The following is a 24,315-nucleotide window of genomic DNA, read 5'->3' as shown; positions in this document are numbered from 1 at the left end:
GTCTTCTAGGATTTCAATTAGTCAGTGAACAAGTCAGTGTCTCCTGCGTTCCAGGCACCATGCTAGGCACCAGAAGCACAAAGACAAATACGAACCAGCCCTGCCCTCAAAGAGCTTATGTTCTATCAGGGCTATTTGAAGGGCTGTTGTGTGGAAAAGAGAGTAGATTTGTTTTATGTTGCTCCAGAAGACCGAACAGGTTAAAAAAAATCTTCTAGAAAATTATTTCAGCTCAATTTAAGAAGTCATTTTCTAAAGAACTGATCAGGTTCTTTTATGAAATAGACTGCTTTGTAAGGCAGTAAGCTTCCTATCAGTGGAAGTATTCAAGGGGAAATTGAGTGTGTCGAGGATGATATGGAAGAGATTTGTGCATTTTGTGGGAAATCAAACTGTGAGTGAAATGGGCTGCTTTATAAGATAGTAAGTCTCCCATCATTGGTAGTAATCAAGGAGAAATTGGGCATGTCAGGGATGATGTAGAAAAGATTTGTGCATTTTGTGAGAGAACAAACTGTGAGTTTATAAGCTAGTAAGCCTCCCATCATTGGAAGTATTCAAGGAGAAATTGGATGTGTCTGGAAGGACATAAAAAGGATCTATACATGTTGTGGGAGATTAAATTGTCTGTGAAATGAGCTGTTTCATAAGGTAGTAAGTAAGAAGAAATTCAACGCGGCAGGAATGATCTTGTAGGAAGTTGGACTAGATAAGGAGAACAAAGATTTGTAGCCGGAAGAATTTGGGGGGTAAACTTGGTCTGATCCCTTTATTTTTAAAGATGAAATGATTGGCCCAAGGTCACACGAGTAGTTGGCAGCAGAGCTGGACTGACTGAAGTCCTCCCTCCCCAGGTCCTCTGCTCCTACAGTCTCACCATCCCTTGGGTTTCTCCAAGACAGTGGACAAGCCATGAACTAGGTATGCATTGTGTCTACTGGAAGGAGGATGTTCTGCTAGCTTTCGAGCCAGCAATAGAATGGGGTTTGGGTTGCCAGAGGGAGATAACAAAATGCATTTGAGATGAAGTCCAAGCATCGGAATCCTACCAGTGTCAGGAGAAACAGGGGAGCGTGATGGCAATGCATTGGGTGGGCTGATGGAGGACACAGATGAGAGGCATGCAGGTGGGAGCCGTAGTCTTCCCTGATGGAGACAACAAGATAAGATCTCAGAGCTAGAGGCATAATGGGGAACTGGAAGGAGGAAATTTCTCTGCAATAGAGAAGAAAACAGCATTACATTATACGGTGGCATGAAAAGCGAAATAACCATCAAGCAAGAAAAACAGAATAATGTGAAATAAGAAAGTGGCTCAGAGAATTGAAACATCTCGTCAGGCTGTTCTGGAAAGAATAGAGTCATTTTGAAAATCAAGTCTCTTCTTATCAGGGGATCATTATGCTGAAAGTAAAGGGGGGATACAATGGATTGTTTAATGAAGAAAGTCTGATCGGAGATATTCAGCGTTCCGGAAGCCAAGGCTGGATTGCTGCTGTCTGATAGTGAGTTGAGGAAATCTCCAAATGGAGAATGAAAATTTACCATTAGGACTGGAATACAACTTATGCTAATTCTTATCTAGTGTATGTTCAGTGTCTCTTTTCTGCCAAGCCACAATATTTATTGGGCTCCTACTCTGGGCAAGAAACTAGATAAGTGACCGTGGGGTTCTCTAGGATAAACAAAGATTAACTTTTTTTCTTATCACAATTTTTTGATATTGTTTGTTTTAAAATCATGCTTAGAGTAGTGCCTGGTTCATAGTCATTGTTTAAGAAATAAATGCTTTTTCCCTCCCCCCCCCCGCCATTTCCCATTATATTTCCTCTTATCCCTCAGTGATGAAACAAAGAATTACAAAAAGAAAGAGAAAAAAAAGGCTGTTTATCAAAACCACCCAACATATCAACCAAGTAAGATTGTGTGTGTAATATTCCATACCCACAGTTCTGTCAGGCGGCTGGAAAGAAGTAAAGAAACAAGCATATATTAAATGCCCATTCTGTGCCAGCATTTGGACTGTTGAGTTTAGAATTATTATCTCATTGGATCTTCACAACAGCCCTAGGAGATAGGTGCTATTATTATCCCCATTTTACAGTTGCAAAAATCGAGGCAGGCAAAAGTTACGTGATTTACCAGGGAAGTCTCACAGCTAGGAAATATCTAAGACTGAATTTGAACTCGGGTTTTCCTTACACCAAACCAGCATTCAATCTACTGTGCCACCTACGTGACACAGAAGGTGGAAGATACATTTTTCTCAGCTCTCCTTAAAGGTTAACAACTCACATTTATGTGATGCTTTTGGGACTGCAGAATGCTTTTCCCTTGGCAACCTGGAAAAAATAGCAATACTGATTTTATAATCCCTGATTTCATAATTTTGTAATCCCTGCTTTATAACCAAAGCACCCTGATCCACCTTGGTGTATTGGGTAGAAGGCCTGTCTTAGAGTCGAGATGAACTAGATTCAAGTGGGAGGTCCATGGGTAGGGTACATTTCATACATTCTCAGATTCTTTCAGTGTATTAATGCATTTTACTAATTGTTTTCTTCCTTTAAAATATTATTTGTTATAAGGGATGGCTCTCTTGGAGGAGCTGAGGAAGAGGACAGGAAAGAATTGTGATGATACAGAAACAAGAGTTCTTGATAAAAATTTATGCAAAAAAACAAAGACCCAAGTTTGGGTTTTGCCTCTGCTTCTTAGTACCTTTATCACTTTGGACGTGTCATCTGCCCTTATTTTTCAGATAAGGGGGTTTCTAAATTCCCTTCTATTTCATAATCATAAAAGCATATATTGAGAGTTGTTTGGGATCTGAGAAGCCATCTAATCCAGTTCCCTCATTTGACAGATGAGGAAACTGAGACCCAGAGAGGTCTTGACTCACACAAGGTCATAGGCACAGCTAAGATTTTAATCTAGGTATGTTGTTGTTGTTCAGTCTTGTCCATCTCTTCATGACCTCATTTGGGATTTTCTTGGCAGAAATAATGGCATGGTTTGTCACTTCCTTCTCTAGCTCATTTTACATTTGAGGAAACTGAGGTAAACAGGGTTAAGTGACTTTTAGTAAATGTCTCAGGTCTCATTTGAACTCGAGTCTTCCTGACTCTAGGCTCAGACGTGCTCTATTCACTGTACTACCTAGCTGCCATGGGTATCCCTGACTCCAAGAAGAAGATTCTAACCTCTAAGCTTCATCATCCCTATGATTGTCTGATTCTATCGGGTTACTTTTCATTTCTTCAGAAAACTCTCTAAGACTGTCCATTGTAGAGAAGTTGCTAGCCTTTCTGGTGGAGGCAATTCTAATTAAGATTTTTTTTAAACCCTTACCTTCCATCTTGAAGTCAATCCTGTGTATTGGTTCCAAGGCAGAATTGTGGTAAGGGCTAGGCAATGGGGGTTAAGTGACTTGCCCAGGGTCACATAGCTGGGAAGTGTCTGAGGCCAGATTTGAACCCAGAACCTCCCATCTCTAGACCTGGCTCTCAATCCACTGAGCTACCCAGCTGCCACCTATACTAAGACTTTTTTTAAAGTTGTTTTGAAGGACCAAACTTAAGGAGGCTGGAATGCTATGAGACTGCCTTGCCCAGGATTATATGAGCTGTTGGTACATGGGATGATATTCCAGCCTGCGTTTCCTAACCATCAATCCAGTCATTCTCCTGAGACTTTCGGGCTCACATGGATCACAAATGATGAATGCATTCTCAACTTCAGTCTGGTTGGGGAGTTCCATTGACAGTTTCTAGGGGCCAGGAGAGATCCCTGTGGACCTTTATGGACAGGTGAGATTGGAAAGGGCTGGTAATGGAGGGACCTCAGCATTTCAGGGAAAGAGACCACATGTGGAAATTGAAATCTAGTTGGCCAAGATGGTGGCTTCCTATTGGTGAATGGTGGGAGGAGCGATTGGGAAGGTAGTTGGGGCCCAGATTGTGGAGGGTTTTTACTAATGGGCTGAGGACTTTAAGCTTTATTCTCTAGGAGAAAGAGCCATTAAAGTGCTTGTTTTACTTTTAATTAGAGGAAACATGCTGCAAAGGAGTATTTATTTAGTAAGATGAGTGAGTAATTTCAAAAGTGATGCATTAGGGAAAACGAAATACTAGATGCAAAAAAAAAATAGAAATCAGGACACTAGCAAGGTAAACAATTGAAGAGCAAGATTGCTCTGAACTTGGATAAGAGGCTTTGTGGTGTAGAGGATAGTGTTGTATCTGAAGAAACAAGGGTTCAAATCCTGCCTCTGTGTGAAGACCTTAGAGCAAGTCATTTCATTTCCCTTGGACTCAGTTTTGTCATCCACAAAATGGGCATGATAATAGCTGTGACATCATTCCTCAGAGAGCTGTGGTAAGAATATATATATATATATAAAGAAGCTTGCAAATGTTAAAACATGATCTTAGTGTGTTATTACTATTAATGGGGAAGTAGCAGGAATAGAAAAGAATGTTAGGCTCAGGCTTTGACTAGCTGTGCCACCTTGGGCAAGTCACTTCATCTCTGTCTGCCTCCATTTCCTCAGTTGTAAAATGGGCTCCCTCACAGTTATTGTGAAGACCAAATGAGATATTTGTTAAATGCTTTGCAAACTTTAAGAAACTAGATAAATGTTAACTATTATAAAGACAGATTCTAGATTGGTTGCATTGCCAGTATTTCATTCTGCTTTCTCAAAAAGGAGTCTTTTCCTGCCTTTAAAAATATTGATTGTTGGGGGCAGCTGGGTAGTTCAGTGGATGGAGAGCCAGGCAGAGATGGGAGGTCCTGGGTTCAAATCTGGCCTCAGACACTTCCTAACTGTATGACTGAGCAAGTCACTTGCTCATTGCCTAGCCCTTAGCACTCTTCTGCCTTGGAGCCAATATGCAGTATTGATTCCAAGACAGAAGGTGAGGGTTTTAAAAAACATAAAATATATATATATATATATATATATATATATATATATATGTACATATATGTATGTACATACATATATATATATACTCACACATATGTATTGTTTCATGACTTAAAGTAAAGAAGAAACCGATTCAAATTTATTGAACAAAAGAGAACCAACTTTAGATACAGTTTCCTTTTTAATGTATCAGGAGGACTAGACCTGGGATTTATTAAGTTCTGGGCAACTGCCAGTAAGGAAACTTCCTCCCAGGGCCAATTAGCACCTCTTCTCCAGTTTATAGTTTTAGAGACTTCTTTGTCCACTAGACCACATTGTGGTTTGTGTCCAAGTCATCTGACTTTTTTATCGGAGTTTTTTCCGCAGTTATCCTAATCCTACCCTTTACTCTGTACGCATAAACAAATCAGGAATGCCTCCTATTTTTCCCCTTTAGTCACCTCCTTTCAGAGACATTGGCCCCTCTTTCTCACCAGCTGGGGAAGAGTAGGATACGATTCATAAATATTTGCTCTAAAGCCTTGTTCTTTACTGATCTCCTTTATTCTTCCTTGGTCCCTAAAGCAGAGGTTCACTGGCTTCTTTAGGGTGTTATTAATGTTGTCTCTTATCATAGCAGAACCCTAACTAAGGCTTCTTCTGCCCAAGGTAAGTGGCACAAACCAGTTTATCAGTGGCATGAAGACCCTCAAGTGAGAGGTTTGTAGGGCAAAGGAGAAGGGATGGAGAGCCTTGGTGATGGCGTGTTTGATGGAGGGCGATGGTACCAAATTCTGGAGAGGAGCCTTTTATCCAGTGAATTCTGATTTTATGTAATTATTCTTATGAACTAGATACTCAGATCTGTCATCCCATAGACATGAGCAAAACGAGGGCAGGGTGTGTGACATATCCTTTGAGGAACATTCGCATTGACCTTTGACTTGAAGGAAGGGGAGACCCAGTGGGGATGCCCTCTAGGTTCCACCCTGGCCACACTTTCTGTAAGACTGTGGTTGTTTCTAAACTTTGAAGGATGCTTTCTGAGCTGTCTCATTTTGTCTCTCTCCAGTCACCCACACTTAGCTCTGGGTCCATATCACTGAATGTAGGCAGGATCAATAGTCTGATAGACTGAGGAAGGGTTTTTTCCTCCCATACTATCTCTGAAAGTGTTTTCTGTATAGTGGCATTCCATTGTGTCTTCTCTTACTGTTCCTCCCCACCCTGTTCATCCTAAAAGGAGACATCAGATCTTTTTTGTTTGTTTATTTTAAAGGAGGCAGGGTGGAGGGAGGAGGAAAAAGTGCCCAGTTTGACATGCTGAGCATCCCATCTAATCTGAAGCTTAATCGGTGGCTATATCTGAGACATTTCGACAGGATCGTCGTCTTCACCAATTATACTTCTGTACCACGTTGTACGTTGGAAGGCTTTTTGTGAGTGAGTTGCCTACCCATCATTACTAAGAGGCTTATCTTGCCTGTTGGGGAATTCTTTGTGTCTCGTTTACCGTGAGGTGTCAGGAGACAAAGCTACACCTTGACTAATACTAGATATGTTTAATACCTGAAAGCAGAGGGATGAACCACCTGGGAAGGTAGCTTCTGAAAGAACCTCCAACCAACATTGGTGTTAAACTGCTAGCACTGAGTATTAACAGAACCACCTTCCTTCCCCTTTTCCTTCCCACAGCCCCAGTCTTCCAGGAGTTTACAGCAGGGTGAGAGCTCTATCAGTTCCACAACTTTGCTGGAGTTACACCCAGGGATACAAAAATCCAAAAAGAAAACGAACCAAGTACTGAGGTCGCCCCATTTAATGAATGGAATAGATTGAATTATCAAACTTCATAGGGTCTTGGGTTTGGACTGGAAGGGATGGCAGAGACCCACAGGACAACTCTTCATTTAACATTCTCCTTTAAAAAAATGTTGTTTTCACTTCCAAATTCTCCCTCACTCATTGAGAAGGCAAGAAAAACAAGACCCATTACAATATGTAAGCCTGGAGCTCCTAGGTTGCTCAACAGTTAGAGTACCAGGCTGAAGAGGGGAGGTTCTAGGTTCAAATCTGGCCTCAGACACTTCCTAGCTGTGTGATCCTGAGCTAGTCACTTAAGCCCAATTGCTTTGCCCTTCCTTACTGCTCTTCTGCCTTGAAACCAATTCCCAGGATTAATTTTAAGACAAAAGGTAGGGGTTTAAAAAATTATGTAAGCTTCTTGAGGACAGGGGCTCTCTTTTTCTCATTTATTTATCTGAGAGCTTAGCATAGTGCCTGGCACATAAAAGGGGTTAATAAATGTTCATTGAATTGAAATGTATATAATCATGCAAAACAAATTCAATCTTCTCATTTTAGAGATGAGGGGAAGGCACTATATAAAGGTTATTCAGCTTGCCAGGGGTCACAGAGCAAGTAAATGTCCAAGGCAGAATTCGAACTCATCTTCATCACTCAAAAGTTCATTGCCCTATCCTCCACAACATAGTGACATATTTATTTAAATACTGTTGCTGCCCAGGGCAAGATTTAGAAATCGATTGAAGAAATAGCATAGGAAACATAGTTTAATTTGTAAGGATCCCAAGAATGCTCGCTCTCCCCCAGCTCAGAAAAAAAGTATCCCTTTCGACAGCTATGTGCCACTTCCAGAAGATGTCCTTGAAAAGGTGATCCATCATCTTAAATTCATCAAGTGATCATCAAGTGATAGCAAATGGCACAGCATTAGATCTGTTCCCAAGAGGTTTTGCAGAAAGTAGGGTTAGAGCATCGTGGGACTGAAAAGTTGGTCAAAGAGAATCTTGGGATACCAAAGGGAACTCTTTCCTCGATGGACTTTCACTAAGCTGCTGTGAGCATCCTTTTTGAAATTATTCAGAACTAAAAACAATGTGAGACTCTCAACTAGGAGGGAAGGCTGGCTACGTTGGATGGGAGAATAGGAGTAATACCCCTCAGCCTTCTTCCAACGTCATGGAGTCGAATTCTCTGATTCTAACCCAAGACCCAATCCCAATGCTTGGATGATCTGCCACCCCTTGGACAATTAGAATGCTTCCCAGTTCCTCTTGGCCTAATTTTTCTGGTCTACAATGGATAAGAAGACTTCTAGGTCTTCATTTACATTTGGGATGAAAATGTGTCTGGAGGAGAGGTGCCATGAAAGCTTTATGTACACGGGAGAGACAGAGACAGAGAGATGAGTGTAGATGTCTGCAGAGAACACTAGACTATTAATTTAATTTCTGTGACATCATCCCAATTTGGCCCAAGGCTGCTGAAATGACTAGCTGTTGTTTTCGCTCTGGTGGTTGGACTATGGTTAAACAATAGGTTTTGCCAAGAGACTATTCTTCTCAAATAAGTGATGGATGTTAAGATTGCAAGAGAAAGGTATACTTGTGTTAATTAGGAGAGGTTTGGTCAAGCCATAGTTTTCTGGTCCAGCCACATTTTGGAATCTGAATTAGTCCACAAAATGCATCATTTTCTTTTTTTTCCAACTGCAAAGAGTAAAGAGAAAATGACTTCCTTGGGAGAAAAGATGAAAATCGATCAGAATGACTTGAAAAGTTTTCATTCTAAACAGAATTCTCTCTTTCTTGTTTCACAAAATGTAAATGTATGATTTCTTGACTGGGGGCCAGATTCCTGAATGTTGATTTAAGTGAACACATGGGAAAACCTTCTGTAAGTAGGATGGCAATTTGATATACAGCTTCCATTATGGTCCCTACACCTACTTCTCCGACACAGCCCTCAAAACCTTCTGTGAAGTCAAGAATGTGATTTAGAAAAAAAAACACAAAAAAACTTTCTTTTATTTTGCTTCCTTGGCTCTCTTTCTCACCAGCTTGCGTGCCTCCAGTTACCTCTAATCCACCCCCAAACCATGGAACAATGTGAATAGAGAGATGGGAGAACAGGGCTTGGGGTTGTTTTTTGTCAGTTTCTTTCATTTTAATGAAGGTTTTCATATAACTCTGAAAAGTGGTGAAAGCTCTGAAAGCAAAGAATTCTACTTTTCCAGGGTGAGTTCAAATGCTGGGCTATCCTAAATAATTCTGCAATGCCAGTACTAATGATGTGACACTTCATGTTTCAATTCACTAGTGAGAGTAAGACTAAGCCTCCATTTGCTCCATCTCAACAGGCCATGTTCTCTTCCAGGCCCCCTCCTGCATTTGTCTGAATTAGAGTAACCTTCTCTGCAGAGGTCTCTGTCTCTGTTTCTTTGTCTTTTAATTTACCGTGAATGCTACCACCAAAGGAACACTTTAAGCACAGACCAGTAGCATCACTGTCCCACGCCATCCCCAGCATCCTCCAGGGGCTCACAGTTATCCTCCCAGATTAGACTTAAACCATATGGAAGTTAGAAAGCTTCAGAAGGGAACTATGGCAAGAATAAAAGGATACCTGACCTCGAAATGTTGGTGGGTATGGAAAAAGCCATTTTTTCATGAGGTGAGACTCTACTTAGCATCTCATTTTTTTATGCTCTAAAATTTGGTGATAACTTCAGTGAGAAAGATGAAGTGAGCTTTTTCTTTCTCTTTTTCTAAGATTAGGGTAGGTGTTGGACAAATTACTATTCTTTGGAAATAGAACTCAAGAACCTAAGGAATCCCTGATCCTCAAAGATGGGAAAGGATAAATGGATGGATGGATGGATGGATGGATGGATAGATAGATAGATAGATAGATAGATAGATAGATAGATAGAGATGGATGGATAGACATAGATAGATAGATAGATAGATAGATAGATAGATAGATAGATAGATGATAGATGATAGATAGATAGATGGATAGACATAGATAGATAGATAGATAGATAGATAGATAGATAGATAGATAGATAGATGATAGATAGATAGATGGATAGACATAGATAGATAGATAGATAGATAGATAGATAGATAGATAGATAGATAGATAGATAGATGGATGGATAGATCAATAGACAGAGACAGAGAGAGAGAGAGAGAGAGAGAGAGAGAGAGAAGGTAGCAGATAGGCAAATAGATAAGTAGGCAGATGATAGGGAGATTGATTGAGCCACAGACATACAGAAGAAAATATTTATTAAACACTTACTATGTGCTAAGCATTATACCTTGCACTAGGGATACAAGTCAGGAAACAAGATGGTCTTGACCCTCATGAAGCTTATACTCTGGTTGTTGTTTTGTCATTTCAGTTACATCTGATTGTTCAGGACCCCATCTGGGGTCTTCTTGGCAAAGACAATGAAATATTTTGCCCTTTTCTTCTCCAGATCATTCTATAGTTGAGGAAACTGAGGCAAACAAGGTTAAGTGACTTGCCCAGGCTTAGTAATGAGAGACATAGCATAAAAAAGCTTAAAAGTCAGACTGGGGGGCAGGTAGTTGGTAGGGAGGTAGAGAAGCTAAGAGTGAGGTGCATGGTTGGGATACCTCAAGAAATAGGGATCCTTGATGGAAATGCACCAAGGAGGGAAGCAGGCACTGAGACAGGGGCCATCATGAAGTGATATGGGTGAGAAGGTCCTATTCAGTCATTTTCCAGTTGCATCTGACTCTTCATGATTCCATCTGGGGTTTTCTTAGAGAACATACTAAAGTGGTTTGCCATTTCCTTCTCCAGCTCATCTTACAGATGAGGAAACCGAGGTCAGTGGGGTGAAGTGACTTGTTCAGGGTCACTCAGCTAATAAGTATTTGAGGTCAGATTTGCAGGCAAGAAGATGAGTCTTCTTGCCTCCAGGTCCAGAACTCTGTCCACCACACAGCCTCGCTGAAGAAGTCAAGCAGTCCCAATGTGATTTGAGCTGGAAAATAAGGGAATGAATTCTGAAGGAGTCCTGGATATGGAGTCAAAGGGCCTAGATTCGAATCCTGGTTCCGGCAGTTTTTAAATATGTGACTTTGACAAAGTCACCTCTCCTCGGGGTCTTGGTTCCCATCTCCAGAGGATGAGGTGCCGTTTCAGCCCCCGGGCTTTAATTCTGTCCTGCCGGTAGCAATGGGCTTTGCCTATAACACTCCTTAAAAGCTTCATTCATTTGTGCTTGCCGTGCAATCTCTTGGGATACAAAGACAAAAAAGCTCCAGGTTGGTTCCCTCCTCTCGCAGAGAGGGCAGCCGCTGACTTAAGTAGACTAATGCGTTCAGATGGCAGCTGGCCCAAGGCTGGCTGGAGTGAGCTCGTCCTGCCCCCGGAGGCTGGGCTCCTGGCCGCGTCTGCCATCCCCAGCGGGGCAGAACCTCACACAGGTGGTCCTGCGTCCATCTGAAGGAGGGCCTCCTCCGGCCCGCTTCACGTGTTTGTGCTTTCACATAGAGACGGCCTTCAGGAGCGGAGCAACCGCAGGGCCAGCAGGGCCAGAGGCAGCAGCCTGAGAGTCTGAGTCGGGCTGGCTCAGAAGCCCGCGTGGCAGCCGGCCAGCCTCTTCCCTCCTCACTGGGTTACTCCGCCAGTTGCATCGAAAGGGCCACATCAAGGCTTTGGGGGTCCCTGCAGTTGCTGGAGGCTCCGCGTGTTTGTAACTCCACCAAATCCTGCAAGTTCAGACAGCAGCCGGTGCTTTCAAGTGCAGGTCAAGCCTCATAAATCAGGGAGTAACTCTGTCTTCATGGCCCCAAAATATCCTCCGGGGCCGGGAGGGAACGCCTTCTCCCCACAGCCTAATGGCGCTCATTGGCCATGGCCATGATCTGGAACAGACGGGGCCACGAAGGAAACCCAGATCCATGGACGTCCGTCCTGCCCCTTCCCCTGGCTGGCTGCGTCCCGCCATTATGACCCTGGGCTTGTCCATGGTCGTTGGGCCAAGGAGCCACCAAGGCTTGGTTTGGAGTTGGAAATGGGTGGTCTTGTACATTCCCCAGACATAGCGACTCGGCTCTCTTTGTTCATCCACGTGAAAAGAGCCCTGAATTTTGGAGGTCAGACAAATCTGGAGCTGAATGGAAGCTCAGAGGCCAACCAGTAAACCTTTTCATTTTACAGATGAGGAAACTGAGGCCCAGAGAGTTTCAGAGACTTGTCCGTGGTTTCACAAGTAGCGAGTCTCAAGAATGGGATTTGAATCCAGGTCCTCTCACTTGGGAGCCACTATCCAATGCTCCCCCACAGGTGAAGAGGACCTTATTATCATAGCTTACTATAATAGCCACTTATTCTAATAGCTAGCATTTATATATCCATATAGAGAGAGCAGTTATTTGCTTAATGTATATAAATAGTATAATTATCACATAATTATGTATTTCTATGTTGTAATTATAATATAATTATGTCTATACAGTGATAACATACATAAAGTTTTGCAAAGCACTTAACTTTTTTATTTTTATTTTCTCATTTGGTCTTCACAACAATCCTCTGAGTCAGGTGCTATAATCCTCATTTGGGAAGTGACAAATAGGGGAACAGAAATTGAGATTATGTGACTTACCCAGGCTCAAACAGCTACAGTTTCTGGAGCAAGATTCCCATTCACCTCTTGCTGATTCCAAGTCTAGCAGTCTATGCACTGAGTGAGCATCCTAATGACCTTGAATAATTTACTTATCCATGCTATGACTCAGTTTACTCTTCTGTAAAGTAGTGTGGGCAGGGATGGAAGTATATTTTAAATCAGGAGTTCTTACTATTTTTTCTTCTTTTTTTCCCCTTATTTTCTATTTTTCTTTCTTTTACTTTCTGTTTTTCTTTCTTACTCTTTTTATGTCCTGGACACTTTGGGCAGTCTGGTGAAACCTCTGGATCCCCCCTTTTTTAGAATAATGTGTTTAAGTGCATAAAATAAAATAGTCAAGATAAAAAAGGAAACCAATTCGATTGAAATACTTATCTGAATACTTTTAAAAACAAAAGTTCACAAGCTTTGCTTTTGGGTCCTGTGATTTGGTTTCCTGAGACAAAATGCTGGAGCCCCAAAAATGAAAATCAGCCACCTTCAGCTTCCTCCAGCTTTCAGCCAATCTCTCTTTACAACCCCTGCCTCATTATTAGTCTTGACCCTTAAGGGAAGCAGATGGGCAACCTGAATCAAAGCCCCGTTATTCTGAGTTCAATCAAAGTAGCTTTTATTAGAAGCCTACTAAGTGCCAGGTACCATGATGGAGGGTTCTCTGCCTCTTTCCTGTGTGCTTCCTACAGGAAGCTCATTACTAGGCATAACCACAATCAAATGAAATAGTGTATTAATAATGTTTTGCACACTTCAGAGCCTTCTCCAGGGTGTCCCAAAAGTCTTAGTGTAGCATGAGCTAGTTTAAAGCCATATACATGCTAGTTATCATTTGTTACTACCCAGGAATATCTCCTGTGAGTCTTCACATTGGCAGGAAGAGTCAGAAGAAAGCTCAGAGTGATCTTGTACATGGATGCTCTCAGGGCAAGGCATAGTATGATGCCAAACCCAAGTTTAATGGGCGAGACTCCCCGGCAGCTTCAGGAAACTAAAAGAAGTCCAGGTGTTTTACAGGAAGAGGTGGGGGCCTCATCACTCACTCAACGGCTTCTCACAGATGCCACAGGCAGAGAAGAGAGGAGTGCCATTTGGCTGGGCATCTGGAAAGTTCCAGACTAAGAAGATTCCAGATACTGGAGGAGAAGTGTGTCCAGAAAGGAGGGAAACAGGAAGGACAGGGCTAGGGCAGAGACAACCTGTGTGAGAAAGACTAAAATTGGTCTGCCATCTCAGGGTCTGTGTTATATTTGTCTTTGTATCTCCATCACCCAGCCCAGTGGCTGGCAGATGGTAAACACTTAGTAAATGCTTACACATTGGTTCATTGATTGATTCATTGATGGATTTCCTTGTGCCCAGTACAGTGATTCATTCTTAGGATGCCCTGAACTACCCATTATCACAGAGTACCCCTAAGGAGACCAGTCTTTAGAGTCACAAAGATTCACATCCCTACAGTTCCTGGGGAAGATTTTTTTCACTCTTCTCTCTGAAATTGTCCTCTGAACTTGGGCTGTCCAGGCATCCAAGCCTTCCTTCCTCTCCTTAATGTCAGGAGAAGGTGACTTTAGAAAGAGCTCATTGGTGATTGCCCCAGGCCAGTCCAGAGACAGCCTTCTGTTTGTGGGAGGTCTGACGCCAGGATCCTGGGACTTTAAAATGCCAGTGGTGCCAGGTGCCAAAAAAACTATATTCTCCAGTTGTTCCTTGTTACCGCTCCATTCCTTTAGAGAACAAGAGTCACAGGTAACTAATATTCTTTCCAACTGCCAAAAACAACACCATGCTCTTAGTCCCTAAACCCATTAGCTATTTATAGTCAAATAGATTTCTTTGTATGGTATTTGTAAGGATTTGTTGGTGCCTGGGACCAAGGAATGGTGGTGTTTATTTTTTTTAATGAAGTGTTATACCTTTTAAAATTTGAACTAGACAGAAGGACTGCTACCCTTTTCCCCACTCTATCCCATGTGTCTGGCACATAGTAGTAAATGTATGTTGATTGACCTTTTGATTGAAGTCCTTATATCTTCATCTGGGGAAAATGTTAGTGGACCTATTCAGTGCCAGACCAAAGTCCCGAAAAATTATTTTATAGGTCTAGGAAAAATAATAGCAAGATGCTTCTGGAAGAAAAAAGGTCAAGACTATTGATGGACTTCATGAAAAAAATGTGAAGGAAGGAGACTCAACAGTACCAGACCTCAAAATGTACTATAAAGCAGTGATCCTCAAAAAAAGAAAGTCTGATGCTGGCTAAGAAATAAAATGGTGGACCAGTAGAATAGATTAGATACACAATATTCAGGGATAAATGACCGTAGCAACCTACCTAGTGTTTGATAAACTCAAAATCTCGAGAATTTGGGATGACAACTAACAGGATGGCAGAAAGTGGGTGCAGACCAATATCCCACACCCGATTCCAAGAGAGGTCAAAATGGGTACATTATTTAGACATAATTGGGGGTAATAATAGCACCTACCTCCCAGAGTTGTTATGAGAGTCAAATGAAATAATCATTGTAAAGCCATTAGCACAGTGCCTGGCACAACATAAGTGCTATTATTACCATTAGCCAATAATGCCTTTAACATAATTGTTATTATTTTTATGATTACAAAAAAATCTTGAAAAGAAGAGATAGACTCAAATCTTTTTCCATCACAGTTATGCTTTGCCGGCCACATCATCTGTTTTGAATATGTGACATCCTCTCAACAAATGAAAGGCAAGCACTCATTTAAAAAATGAAAAACCAGAGAGGGTTATTAGCCCAGGTTACTACGTCACCCTTCAATCCAGGGGTGGGTTTAGGAGGTAACAGGATATAGTGGGAAAATGCTGGATTTAGAGAAATAGGACCTTCCAATCTCAGCTCTGCTACATATGACTCAGTTTCTTCATCTGTAAAAAAGAAGATAGGATAGATTCGATGACCTCACAAGTCTCTCCAAACTTTAAATCTATGATTCTCTGATCTCTAAAATTATTTGAAAAGGGTGGTCACTACTTGCTTTAGAATAAGTGGTCAGGCAGTTACAGAAAGGTACTATTAAGCCCTGTTTCATCATCATTCCTTTTCGTGCTTTGTCATTTCTTCAGCCCTTAGATCAAAGTGGCAAAACAGGGCTTGTGTTTCTTCCCTTGGCGTCCTCATTCTCAGCAGCTTGTTCAGAAAGCACAGCTCTATTCCTCAACATAGACATTTTTGCCTGAATCATTAACAAACTAGTCATTATTTAGGAAGTAACCCTTCCCCAAAAAGCTGACATGTTTACTCTGATCCTGAAACAGGAAATGGCACCAACATTTCCCTTTAACCCATTAACCTTGTAAATCTCAGTCCTGCTGCCTCTGATCACTTCCAGTTTCCTAGCCTGTAGACTATAGTGGAGAATCTAACAGGTCGTGGCAAAAGAGGAGACTCCAGTCGGTCCAGGTACTTCTCTTGATTTTGACAAGGGGGCAGGTTCTATGGGCTGGTGCTTCCTCCCTCTTCAGGGAAGCTAGGATGACTGTGAAGGTCCTGATACCCTTCCAGAAGGAAAGATGGAGAAGAGGGAGTTGTTGACAGAATAACCTTGAGAACTGGGAGTGGTTGAAGAAATGAGGCAGAAAATATTCAAATTTAGAGCTAGCCAAAATCAAGGGCAGAGTAGAATAGGAAATAGAGTGCTGGACTTAGACTTGGGAAAATCTGAGTTCAGATCCTGCCTCCAACTCTCAATTACTGTGTCACCCTAGGCAAATCACTAAACCTGTCTGAGCCCAGGTTTCCTTTTCTGTAAAATGATGGGGTTGGGCTTGAGGTCCATTCCAGCTTGCCTCTCATGTTTACAAATAAAGGAACTGAAATCCAAAAGTGATTTGCATAAGATCACACAGAAAATGCCCAAGGGCAGCTATAGGGTCCAGGAGACAGAATGCTGGACTTAGAGTGAGGAAGGCTCATCTAAAGGAGTTCAAATTGGACCTCAGTTACTTTACAGCTGTGTGACCCTAGTCAACTCACCCCATCTGCCTTAGTTTCCTCATCTGTAAAATGAGCAGGAGAAGGAAATACCAAACCATTCCAGTCTCTTTAACAAGAAAACCCCAAATGGGGTCATGAAGAGTCAGATTTGACCAAAAAAATAACAGTACAACACAACAAATAATAATTAACATTTGCATAGAGCCTACCACATGGCAGGCACTGTATTAAGTGTTTTATAATTATTTCATTTGGTTTTCATAACAACCCTGAGAAGAAGGTGCTATTATTATCTGTTTTACAGATAAGGAAACTGAGGCAGATGGCAGCATTAGAACCACATCCTTGGCTTGATTCCTTATCTAGTGCTCTTTCTGCCATATAGAAAATTTTTACTCAAGCTACACAGTCTCTGAGATTGTAGCAAAAAAAGAAAGAAAAGGAGAGAAAGAAAAAAGAAAAACAATGTCATTTAAATTCCAAAATGAAAATGAACCCAGATGCCTCAATACAGTTCACAAAAATTTTAAGTGAGTAAAACCAATGATTCTAAATTCAATTCTATGAGTATTTCTAATGGCACTGTACTAGATCCTGGGGATAAAAAGAACCAAAATAATCCCTGCTCCAAGGGAACTAAGATTCTTTTGATAGGGAAATAGCTTGTACACTGATAAATTAATACGAATTATGTACAAAGAAATTTTTTAGGAAAAAACATAGGTCTAATATGAAGGGCAATTAGTTAGGACGAAAACAGGTGCTCCAAAGGGCATGTTCTGGAAGAGGAGAAGAGAGCTGAGTTCGGATTCACAAGGGATACATAAAAGAGAACAAGGGAATGAGCCAAAGATGGGAATTTTGACTGATAGCCTAAAGTTCAGAAGCCTTCATAGAGTCTGAGTAGAGGCAAAAGGCAATAGCTTATCACTCCCTTTTCAGCAGCAATGATGATGTTGGATCATCTCTCAGTCCCAGGCATTCTTTCTCCTAAACCCTCTTAATTCCAGGGCTTCCTTTCTTAATTGTCCCTGTTTATTCTGTATATAGTTTGCTTTGTGTATATCTGTTTGCATGTTATCTTCCCCACTAGATTGTAAGCTCTTTGAGGGCAGGGATTGTCTTTTGGCTCTTTTTGTACCCTTAGCCAGACACCACAGGGTTAATAATTATTATAATGTCTATAAGGAGGCTCTCGATAATTTTTGATTATTGTTTATTGATTGATCATTAGTCCCTGAGTAATAGGTAAGGGTTTGGGGGGGGGGGCGAGAAATGCACATGTCCTACCTGATGGTTCAAGGCAAGGGGCTGTGGAGTAATGGAGCTTCCAATAGAGAGGGAAGGCATGATCTTTAATCCTCTATAATCCTTACCTAAGGCTAGTTCTATTCCCTGAACCTATTCCCCTGTAAAGCAGACAATCTATGTATGGGAGGAGAGAGTGATTAATATAGATTTTGAACCAAACTCGAGTCTAAAAGTTAAAAGAATTGCCCAGTGCTCATGGTAGGAAATGGTCCTGCCTTTGATTTCAGCCAGTCAACACAGTAGTATCTATAATGGCTTAGGAAGTGCCCCGTACCCAAAAATCTGAGGCAGAAATTTGTCACTTTATAAGGATGTAATTCACTGAACGGCTCTTTATTAGGAAAGCAGTTTGATAGAATGGGAAGAGTTCTGTGTAAATGGAGATTTTGAACCCTAGACTTCAATCCCCAGAAGTCCTTTGTATTTCCCAGAATCCCCTATAATCTCTCTTGAGTCTCCATGTTGGTGAGATCACAATTGGTATTTAACTGGCAGTAACGCCTCCCACGCTCTCTTCCTTCCTTTGCAATGAGGTAGTAAGTATAGTGGTAAGCTAAGTACAGGAATTTTAAATGGGCACGTGGTTTTTACTGAGTATCTTTTTTATTCCTTGATTTCTAATGATCCTTAATAAATCTCATAAAATATAATATTTTTATTATTAGAGATATAATTTAATTTTTACAGTTCTAGACCTGAAGGAGGAAGATCTGGCTCCAACCCTTATTAGCTGTGTGACCATGGAATAAGACAGAACATTTCTGATCTATAGTCTCCTCCTCTAGAACTGGAGTCATTAACACATATATTGCCTTCCTTCTTGGGGCTGTTGTAAGGAGGCGATCCATGGAAAGCCTTTTGCAAGCTTTAGTCCTCTAGATAATTATGACCCTTTTTATTAACTGGACAATTTACTGGCCTGGTTGGCATTTGATCTTTGGTGTCCAGGGGGATGGGAGGTCAGGGGTGGAAAGGGCATGCATTAAACACCTGTTTCTTGCAGCTTGAGCTGGCTTAAGCTAAAGTTAGCCCAGTGTGGGGCACCTGTCAGGAGCTAAATAAATATGTCTTGAGGGATTAGGAGACTAATGGAAATGAAGAAATACCCACAGCATACCAGAGATTCCCCACCCCATTTCTCTCTGTTGGAAACCCAGATGTATCTTAATGGAAAGCTAAAGTGCTCTGGATTCATGGGACCAAGCAGCAGGGCCAGGAGTTGATCACACTGTTGCATGAGATATTAGGAGGATTCCTCAGGAAAAGCATTGGGTTGTTTTTGTTTTCTTTCTCTCCTTCGGGTCATATTTGGAGGACATGTTTGAGGACCAATGTTCCCAAAGTTGACTGGGATACTTTATTGACTTCTCAAATGATTTGTCCCTTGGGTAGTGAGTCAAACTATCCTTATTTGGCCCGTGGGGTTGTATATAAACAGACTGCCTGATTCCAAGGAGAACAATCCATATGGAAGCCTCAGAGCCTAGGGTGGTTGGTCTTTTTTAGATGAAATAGCCAAATGATGTGGAAGAAATCCTGCTTTGGGGGTTAAAGGAGCTTGGTTTGACTCTTGGCTCTTCCAGAAGTCTACTCCCTGTGGATAAATTATTTCATTTCTCTGAGTCCATAGTTTCCTCATGATTAAAATAAAGATGTTGAATTGGATGACCTCTTGAGCCACTTGTATTGATGGAGAGATTTCCCTCACCCTCATTTAGTAAATAGATCTATGTGACTCGATCGTCTTGAGTTTGCAAATGGTCTTAAAGACATGTTTCTCAAAAAAAAATCAGGAGGAAAAAAAAGGAGCATCCCTTTCAGAGATACCAGTCTTTACAATAGTGTTCCTTAATGAATCCTAGCAAGAAGCCCTGAAGACTCACAGGAGAGCTTCTGTTTTGGCCAATAGCATAAAAAATAGATATCAAGAAAAGCCATTTTATTGCATCTGCTAGAGAAGTTGGTTCAGAAATGGCTACTGAAAACCTCATGGCACCAGATAATCATTGGATTATGTCATGATGCTAGAACCTGTCACTACTGTTTGTGAAGTTTGGAGTGCTGGGTAGGTGTTGGGATGGCCTCCTTTGGGAACCATTTCCTATTCTTGCCAGCTGTCACTGTTCCCCCTCCTCAGATGAACCATGTCCTCTACTTTTCTGTTTAAACTCAGAATAAGTTTGAACAATGAAGTTTAAAACTGCACTTGGACTTTGGGGACAGGCTATATAATGCCAGGAGGCTATAAGCTCCTTGAGGGTAAGGACCTTTGGGTCACTCTGTGTTTAGTTCCCCTGTAACTGGTGCCACCCTGCATGGAGAAGTCATCTAATGAAGGCTTCTTAGGTTGGATTAGTAAAGCATTAGTCAAGTGGCCATAGAGCTCCCTGGACACCCCTTTGGACATCACCTAGCCATTTTCCCCATGATTCTCTTTGCTATAAAATTCAAGGAGTAACCAGACAGAAGCTTTCTCCTTGATAGATTTCACATATGCTCTTCATTTTTACATTATTAAATCCTTCAGTGTGAATAGTTTCTTCAATAGAAATGCACGTTTTTCCAAAACCCTGTTCTAGCATTTCCATGAAAAAGCAATAATTCATAGGGTGAAAATGCCAGGAAACTACACCCCAAAGGGACGGAGAATGTCTTTTGACAATAGTGGGATATGAGACTCTTTTTTGACCCTAAGTAAAACTCAAGATTAATGAGAGAAGAAGGAAGGTGAGACAACAGAGAGACAAGGGGTAAAAAAAAAAAGGCTGAATCACAGGATTTAAAGAAAGGACCAGAAGTGACCTTTGAGGTGATCTCATCCAACATTTCCCCCATTCCCTGGGCCCCGTTTTATAGATGAAGAATCAAAATGAAGCTTCAAGTGGAAAGTGACTTCCCAAGGAATACAGATAGAATAAGAAGTGGATCTGAGATTCCATCCCTGGTCTTTGCCTCAGTTCTTGTCATTCTTTCTATTGTACCAAACTCTGTGAAGATCTACCTGAGAGATCCTGGGCACGTCATGGAAAGTCTCTGGGCCTCTCTTCTAACATCTGAAAGATAAGAGGGTTGAACCAGATGTTCACTGAAGTACCTGATAGCTCTCAGCAGGAACCCCAGTGCTTGATGTCTCCCATGTCCATTTTGGGCTATAAGTTGATGAAGCCCATTTGGGAGCTTTTGTTGTATGTTATATTGTTTATGGTTTGTTTATTTCCTTTTTAATTTGCACAAATGAGCAATAGTCTAAGGCAAAATCCTGTCTTTTTCTCTGCCGACCCCTTCTCAAAGCCCTATTTTCATGGGCCAATAAATGCAATCAAATGAAAAGTCCCTTTTCCCAGAAAAATCCAAGTTGTAAATATAAGAGAGTCTTCAAGGTGCTACCAGGAAATTTAGAACAATTGGAGGACCCCCTAGCTAGAGGTAGGCTGATGGTCCTTGTGACTGAGTGGTACTTTGGTAAAATGAAGAGGCAACCAGATTATGTGCCCTAAGATTTGCCTGAATAGGACACTTTTACCCAGTGATATTTAGAGTCACAGGACCTAGGTCTGAATCATGTCTGTTGCTTAATCACTGTGTGACCTTGGGCAAGTAAGTCTCTCCAAGCCTCACTTTCTTCATCTGCAAAACAAGGAGGTCGTATAAGGATCCAAGGACCCTTGCAGTTCTAAATCTATGATCCTTTGTACTGAGTTAAAGGTTGGCAAAGACCACCTTTTGAGTAAAATTTCTATTTCATAGTTAGAAAAGTGTGTGCTATTTGTCATTTTTAAAAAAGGCTTTGTTAAAATTCAAGAAATAACCTTTGGCAGGAAGTCTTTCCTCTAAGAACTTTAACCCATTTTGACTTGGATAGATTGGTAGGAGAGATCTTTGGACCTGGAGTCATGAGAAGTTTGGGGTCAACCTTTGGAAAAAACATGACTACCATCAAGTTTGATGTGTGTACATTTCCCTTGGGGAAGGTTTTCAAAAACCATGGTCTAGACCAGGGGTCCCCAAACTTTTTACACAGGGGTTCAGTTCACTGTCCCTCAGACCATTGTAGAGGTAGACTATAAAAACCTAACCCTAACCGGGCAGCAGTATACATAGTGCAGAATCCCCTCCCCCAGATCGCTGCTCACCATGCTGATGTCTTCCATTGTGCAGCCACATAATCCTTTGCACAGTGCCTTGTTCTAAGGTGCCACACAGAGGATTATGTCACTGGAAGTAGTACTATATGCTTTGCAGTGCCGCCATATACAATGCTCCTCTCACTGACCACCAATGAAAGAGGTGTCCCTTCTGGAAGTGCGGTGGGGGCTGGATACATGGCCTCAGGGGGTCACCTGTGGCCCATGGGCTGTAGTTTGGGGACCCCTGCTCTAGACCATGGCTGGAGAAGTTTTGCCTCACAAAGCATATTGGGTAACTTGTGTCCTTATAAGTTCCTCATCAGATATGACTTACATGTGATTGAAAGTAGATTTACTTACCCATGCTTCTTTGGCATGGAAATCTGATCAGAACAGCCCATCTTTTGTAGTTTGGTCTGCTGTCTGGTTCAACTTGGAAGCCATTAACTTGGCAATCTAAACTTTTGCCTATTTTATGTTTTGGTCTGATCTGGAACTTCCTAGATGGAGATACTCCTAGGAAAATGCAGACTTTGCCCTGCTTTGTCATCCCTGCTCATCCTGGGCTACTCATCGCTGTTTCTCCCATAAATCCTCTTACTGGGTCCAATCCATGTGTTGGAGTCCTTCCCATATTTCTTTTGATACGGTGAGGATACCAATGGAACATATGGATCATCCAAAGCTTTTGCTCTGCTCTTGTTTATGTGACTGGCCCATGTTCTCTTTTAGGACTTGGGAGCTGATTTGGGTTCTCTGGGCAAAAAGCCACCATATCAAGATTAATTATCATTTCATCATCATCATCATCATATATGGTTTGACCACCACAATATACTATAGCATGGAAGAAGGTGAAAACTGGCTTACCAGCCTGAAAAAAAATATATGGTTTTCCATATTGAGAAGCAGCATGTATAATGGATAGGACCTGGATTCACATCCTCCCTTAGAAACTATCTAGATGTGCAACCTTGGGTAAACTCTCAATTAAATGTTCTGTGCCTTGGTTTCCTCATCTGTAATGAAAGGACTGGATTCAATAGTCCCTAAGATCTCTGGCACCCATAAATCTCTCCTCTTATGCTCTATGATCCTTTGCTTCACAGAATTTTTCTGATTGTTTCCAGCTCCATTTGATGAATTGGGACATTTAAACTGTCCAATTCTCTGGCCTACGATTTGTCAGATGAAGAAGGAACTAAATTATGTCTTGTTGAACCTCACCCAACTCTTGCTTGCCCAGAGGATGGTCTGGAGTAGGGGTAGGAGTGGAATGGGATATTTGGGGCCTTGATCTTTATTCTTAAAGAAAAATGATCTGGCTGCAGTTAAATAAATTTGCCACAACCATGTCGAGGATATGATGCCGACTTGAAAGAACATTTTGTTTACAAGATGTTGTGGCAATTCAGAGATTTCAAAGGGGCCCCAGACCAAGGCCCCTCCTGTGGCCTTTCCCAGTTATTTGTAGTCCATGGCAAACAGCAATGAGAGAACTACATGATTCATGGAGAGAAAGCCTACATGCATTGAATTTAATTAAAGCAGTAAACTTTTTGGCCTCTTCCCCATCCCTCTGGTACCCAACCCTCCACCCCTAGTTTCATATCTAAGAAAAATGGAGCCTCTCACCAAATTGTTTTTCTTCATCCCTTCCCCACCCCCAGTGCTTTGAGGTTTCTCTTGGCTCATTTTTTTGCAGCTCAGACATCGTGGAAAAGTTGACCATCCAGCAGGAGTGTTTCTGGGTGGTGGAGGGGCAATAAGGAGGAAGAGAGGCTACTTCATTCCTTTTACTGCTAGGAGATGGTATCCAGAAATGCGTCAGCTGCCTGTTTCAGGTGATATGTGGGGAGGGGGCGTGTTCCTGAACCCAGTCTTTTAAAGATAAGAGAGTCGCCGAGAAATTCCAAATTCTGTATTGGAGGGTGGCCATCATAATGCATAGAAAGATTTCAGACTCTTCTCATTCTTTGGGGAATACCTCATGGCTCTAAATCATAATAACAATAATTATTATTATCCTTTTTACAAAGGCAAGAGTATTTTACCTAGCTACCTCTTTTACTATTTTATATATCATATACATATACTTAAAACCCAGGATATATTTATTTATTTTATATATTAGTCTGCATTATCTCTACTACATACGGATCACATTTAGTTTTATAACTATAGTTTCTGTGGTTTTAGCTGAAGTGGTATTGAATGGGTGCTCACACCAAGAAATAGAATTGCTTTAGATGAGTGGGTGTGTGTCTTTGTCTCTCTGTGTCTCTGTCTCTGCTATTCATTCTTTTTGTCTCTGTATCACTCTGTGTTTATGCATGTCTCTGTCTCTTTCTCTGTCTGTCTGTCTGTCTCTCTCCATCTCTGTGTCCCTATATCTCTCTGTCCCTTTCTGTCCACCTCTATGTGTCTAAAACTCTCTCTTTCTCTGTCTCACTCTTTGTCTCTCTTTCTCTGTCTCTATCTGTCTTACTCTGTCTCTCTTTCTCTGTCCTCAAT

The 24,315-nt window shown here is 41.5% G+C and overlaps 1 protein-coding gene across 12 annotated transcripts in view; it reads left to right on the top strand.

Moving 5' to 3' along the window:
• Window positions 1-24,315, top strand: part of THRB (thyroid hormone receptor beta) — a 468,459-nt gene that overhangs the window by 247,840 nt on the left and 196,304 nt on the right. The window lies entirely within an intron of this gene.

Source organism: Monodelphis domestica, chromosome 5 (assembly GCF_027887165.1).
Source record: "Monodelphis domestica isolate mMonDom1 chromosome 5, mMonDom1.pri, whole genome shotgun sequence".
Classification (NCBI taxonomy): Eukaryota; Metazoa; Chordata; class Mammalia; order Didelphimorphia; family Didelphidae; genus Monodelphis; species Monodelphis domestica.
The sequence above is the reverse complement of the archived record's forward strand: the minus strand, read 5'-3'. Positions and strand labels throughout refer to the sequence as shown.